The following is a 6,000-nucleotide window of genomic DNA, read 5'->3' as shown; positions in this document are numbered from 1 at the left end:
GGCAGGATCGAGATTTGGGATATTCCATGCTGCAATCCTCATGGAATGGTTGATCCCTAAGGATTATCTAATTCCAGCCCTCCTGCCGTGGGATTCCACAATATCCCGCTGCAATATCCCAAAGCATTCCACAATCCCCCGATTCCATGATTCCATGTCCCCTTTCCCTGATGGCAACGTTTGTGTCCCTGACAGGACCTTTTCCCTCGGCACAGAGCTGATCCCATCCCAACTCCCACCCCTTCCCAGGTAACCGCCTGGATTTCCCAGAGATTAGAGAAGGAATTAAAGGAATTCCAAGAGTTTTTAGGCTCACAGACTTTTCCACGTATCCTTTTCCTTGCCCTTCCGGTTTCCAAAGTCGAATCCACCTTTTCCAATCTTTGCCTCTCCTGGATCCTCTCATTGCTGCTCCTCAAATCCCTCTGATTTCCCTCATTTTCTTTTTCTGGGAATTCTGACAGTGCCACGTTCTCCCAGATTCCCAGGCTGCCCTTCCAGGCCCTTTGGGTCATCCCACCCTTGGGAATGCTGCGGAATCTTGAAATGTTTCCCTTGAAATCTCTTCCAAGGAATCCCAAGAGGGTTTTTTTTTGGTCTGTCCTTGATTCCATTTCATCCCTGAAATTTGGGAACAAAGAAAATTCCTTGCTCCTCTCCTTTCTCTCCAGGCCAGATGGATTTCGGGAACATCCCAAACCTCACACCCACACAGCTTTTGGGGATGGATTTAGGGATGTATTCCCAAATTTTTCCCCACCCAGCTGCGTGCCAGCACGGGACTGGAAGCTGTAACTGTGGGAAAAGCTGTTCCTGGAGTTAATGATTCCCTGGAATCCGAGCTGCCTGCAGGCATCTGGCAACTCCAACTCCGAGGTGTAAAACCGGAGGAAAACTCCGGGAAAAACACTGGGATGGGGGGGGAGGGTGTAAATGCCTTTTTTATCCCAGTTTTTTTCCCTGCTGTTCTGTCTACCAGCTTTATTCCCAGCTTTTTCCAGGCTGCTCCCGCTTTCTGCTGCACAGAAGGGACCTGGAGCAGCATCCCAAAAAAACAACCAGGGATGTGACAAAATCAGGGATGCGGTGCTGGTTTGGGGTTTTTTTTCTGGTGTCCCTTTGAATCCCGGTGGGAATGAAGGGAATGGGGGAAAATGAGGGAATTTTGGGAGCTGATAAATCTGCCAGAGAATTTATTTGATCTTTGAACCCTTGGAGCCGGATCCAGGGGCCTGGAAAAGCAATCAGCGGGAATATCAAATCCTAATGAGGCCTGGCCTTGATCCCCGTGCTCCAGGTGAAATTTCCAGCAGCTGGCAGGGAATCAGAGCCCTTGGAAAACCGGGAATGTGTGGAGATAGCGGAGGAGGATGGATGGAGCCCCTGGGGCTTCTCTGCTGCTGCTCCGGCCTTTGTGCTCCTGGATTTTCCTTTGAAAATCCCACTGGGATTCCACAATATCCTACTGGAACGGATCTGCTCCGAGGAAAAACCCAGAGTTTTCCTTGGATTTAGCATCTCCCCGCTTGGAATTCTCTGACCTGCTCAGGGAGAGGTGTTCAAATGTCCCTGCCTGACTTTGGAGTACAATTCCCGTGACCCGTGATTTTTTTTCCCCAAGTGTTTTGGGAAAAATGAAGGGAATTGTAGGGTCAAGAGGGGAAAGCAGAGGATGAGTGACTGAGATTCCTTGGAATGCTCACCTGGAGGGGAGACTCACCAGGATCTGGAGCTTCTCCAGAGGGGCAGCTCTGATTTTTGAGATCGGGGTCGGCTGCAGGAGATGGATGCTGGAATATTCCAAGGGATCCGCACACCGCTCCCTGAGCTTCCCATTGTATCCAAGGTTCCAGCCTTGCTTGGAAACTGTCCCAATTCCTGAGATCCCACTTTCCCCAACACCTCCGTGGAGCATTATCCAAGTTCTGGAAGAGCTTTGAGGGCTGGAGTTTTCCCATAAATTCAGCTTCGGCTGTGAACCAAGTGAAAATTCCCAGAAGCAGGCATGGTTTAGGGTTTTCAGGAGCCTTTGGAGCGGGGAATGGTGCTCCAGGATTTACATGGGGAATGGTCCATCCTGGATCTTTGGATCTTCCTTGTCCCCAGTCCCTCTCCAGCTCTCCTGGAGTCCATTTAGGCCCTGCAATGGGCTCGGAGGTTTCCCTGGATTTTTCCCTTCATCCAGGTGAACATTCCACCCAAGAATGATCCCAAACTGACTGCAGGGCTGAGGCAAACAGGTCATGGAATCATGGAATGGGTCGGGATGGAAGGGACCTGGAATCCCATCCCATTCCCACCCCATCCATGGGCAGGGACACCTCCCACCATCCCAGCTGGATCCAAGCCCCAGTGTCCAGCCTGGCCTTGGACATTCCCAGGGATCCAGGGGCAGCCCCAGCTGCTCTGGCAATTCCAGCCCAGCCCCTCCCCACCCCTCCAGCCAGCAATTCCTTCCCAACATCCCAGCCCAAGCTCCCCTTTCCCACTGGGAAGCCATTCCCTGCCTCCTGGCCCTCCAGCCCTTGGCCCCAGTCCCTCTGCAGCTCTCCTGGAGCCCCTTTAGGCCCTGCAAGGGGCTCGCAGCTCTCCCTGGCTCCTTCCCTTCTCCAGGGCAACATTCCCAGCTCTCCCAGCCTGATCCAGAGCAGCTCCAGAATGCTGGAATGGTTTGGGTTGGAAAAGACCTTAAATCCCATCCCACTCCCACCCCATCCATGTTCAGGGACACCTCCCACTATCCCAGGTTTCTCCAAGCCCCAATGTCCAACCTGGCCTTGGGCACTTCCAGGGATGAGGCAGCCACAATTCGAACCAGTCCGGGCCGTATTCCAGCAGAAATACTCCCAAATTTTCCCAGTACCTCCTCCACCCTAAGTCAACATCTCAACTCCCCGGGCAGGGATCGGAGTTCTGCCAACTTCCATCAGGAGATGATTCCAGAGGGAATCCCACAAGCAGGACACGTTCCTCTGGAGATCCCTGGAGCCCATCCCTGTTCCCAGCCCTCTTGGCACCAGAGTGGGATGAGGATGGCAGGGAGTCGGAATTCCCTGCTGGATCACCGCTCCGGATCTCTCTGTGGGTGGCTGTTTGGAAAAGCTACGGAACCACGGAGACCTTCCCAAGGTTTGAGTCAGATATTCCCACACGGAGGTTGGACAGCTCCGGAATCCATGGTGCCTCAGTGGCCTTTTCAACCTCCCACCTCATCCAAATTCCGGGAATTTCTCCGCCCTCACTTGACTTCCCTATTTCTCTGTAAAGCAAAGAAATAATCGGAATTGCTCCCAAAAATATCTGGCACTGGAAAAACGGGATAAACAGGAGAAGCTGGAAATGACTTTGGACATGAAATTCCAGGTGTTAACCTGGAATTAGGCAGCCTGGATGCTTTTCCAGGGAATATAAACCTCAGGATATGGTTTTGATTTCCTTGATAGATTTGTTGGGAAAAAAATAGGAAATTCAAAAAATCCCAACTCCCTGATTTTTCCATCCGAGCCAGGATGAGAATTCCCAAGTTCTCCATAAATGTTTTACACGGAGAAAAATCCTATTTTTAGTTCTGCTCCGTAAAAACGAAGGAAAAGGAATCGGATTGTCCTGCTTGGAGCCGAGCTTTGTTTTTCCTTCTAATTCCTTTTCCTTTCCATGCTGGGAAGGGTCAGACACGGTTCAGGAATATCCAATCCAGGCTGGATTTTCCAATTCCCCTCAGCGGGAAGTTTGGATTCTTCCCTGATTCCCAGATCCACAAAAAACATCAAATTCTTCCCTAATTTCCAGCCCCGGCCTGTTCCAAGCAAAAAAATGATGCCAGGACAAGGGAGAAATGAATCCAAGGATGCTCCTGGAATATCTGCTACTGCTCCTTCCTGGATTTCCAACAAAAACTCCAAACTTCCATGAAAATTCCTGGATGTGGCGCTCGGTGGGAATGGATCCCAGTTGGATTGGACGCCCTTGGAAGTCCTTTCCAACCTCAGTGGAGTTTGATCCATGGTGAGGAACATGGGAATGGGAGCACGGAGGACTCGGATTCCGATGGCACTCGGGGACGGTTGGAGGGAAGATGATCCAGGCAGTTGGAAAAGCAGGAAAAGGGTGGATTTGGAGCCATAAGCGTGGAATCACCATCCCAAGGATTTGGGGTTGGACATCCTATGGAAGGCTCCCTTTCCATCATTTCTCCACCTGCATTTCCCAGCTCCCTGCTTGGAATTTTTTCCATTTTCCACAAAAAGCTGCATTTTCCCTATGGAGTTCAGCCAAAGAGGCTGAATTCCTGAAAATTCCAATCCCAAACAAAGAGGATTTGACACCATCGAGGCAAATCTTCCAGCAGAATTCCCACGGAATTCCAGAAATTCGTTCAGGACAGGTTCAACCATTCCTTGGTAGTGCCCGATCTCTTAATCCAAAATTTATCCAGAAGGGAAAAATCTCCCAGTTTTTCCTGCTAAAATCTGATATCCAAGGATGCTCCAAATCTGCCGGAATTCCCAAATTCGGGAAGGCCTCTTTGTTCCCAGCATTCCCTGCTAAGGAAGAGCAGATCCATGGAGAGCAACTGGATCTGAGGAGGGATAAAACAGGTGAGGAATAAAATCATGGAATCATCGAGGTTGGAAAAGGCCCAAGTCCAATCCTTGGGTTGGGAAGAGGAAATGTGGGATACTTGGAATGGCTGGGAAAGGAACGCTGGGACAGGGAATAGGAAAAGGACATGGAAACGAGGAATTGGAGCTTTTGGGAACAGGGATGAGCCAAGGGCTGGAGAGAGGAATTTGGGATGGGCTCGGGATGAAGGGAATCAGATAAATCCCGGGAAAAATATTCCTCGGATGGATCCACACTTGGATAAATTTTGGGAGGGCTCAAAACATCTTGGATACAGAGCAGGGATTCCGGAGGGAACGGGGAATGCTCAGGGATCTCCCATCCTCCCTTCCCAAGGAAATTCTTTGGAAAACACTTCCAAAAATCCATGGATTGGTCCTAAATATTTGAGCCTGCGGGAAAATTGACCGGATCCCACTTTTTTCAGTTTCCAAACGAAAAGAGGAATCTCCTCTCCTTTCTTTTTTAGATCCTTTTCCCCTTTAATTCCTTGGAAAGAGCGAAGTGGGAATATTGGGATGTCTCCAACAGGAGCTGGAAAGGGAATCCCTGGAAAAGCTCGGAGGGATCAAAGGACTCTGCATTCCATAGGGAAACACCTCCAATCCACCTGGATTCCCTGGCTATTCCCTGATATGAGACCTTCATCCATGATCCAACATCCCGACCTCAGCAGGGAATGGGAATTTCTCCTCGGAATCCTCTTGGCTCTGTTTGTCCCATCAGGAGGAAGTTTTTCAGGATTTTTCAGGATTCTTCTCTCCCATCATCCTCGGAGCCTTTTTCCAGCCTGGCAAAAAAAAAATGGGAATTTCTTGGAGTGGAAATTTTAGAGGGAATATGGAGAGGAGATCCTCGAAGGGATGAGAAGGAAAGATTTTCCAGGCTGGATATCGGGATAAGGATTTTTCAGGAGCCTCAGGTGACAGGGATTGGGAAGGGGCTCTGGCTGTTCCAGAGGGGATTTGTCACATCCTGGAAAATCCTGGAATGGGATATTAAGGATTAGGTTGATTCCACCCTCATCCGCAATGGAAGGGCTCCCTCTGGTGCCACGAGGAATTCTCGCTTTTCCCATTTTTCCTCCTTTTCCAGGAAAATCACCTTTGTTCCTGTTTGCTCCAGAGGGAAGGACGAAGCTCATCCTGACTCTTTTCCAGAGTCAGGAAATCCCAGTTCCTTGTTGGAATATCCTATGTGTCCATGGACACCCCAAGAGAGGCCAAAATCCCGGGAAATCTTCCCTGGGAGAGCAGGGCAGTGATCCCCACCTCAAAGAGTGTTCCGGAATTCCGTGCTTGGAATCCATCCAGGGAATTTTATCCATGTCCAGTGGGATGGGATCCGAGTTGGGAAATGACCAAGAACCGACCCCAG

Source organism: Corvus cornix, chromosome 4 (genome assembly GCF_000738735.6).
Source record: "Corvus cornix cornix isolate S_Up_H32 chromosome 4, ASM73873v5, whole genome shotgun sequence".
Taxonomy (NCBI): Eukaryota; Metazoa; Chordata; class Aves; order Passeriformes; family Corvidae; genus Corvus; species Corvus cornix.
Note: the sequence above shows the minus strand (reverse complement) of the source record.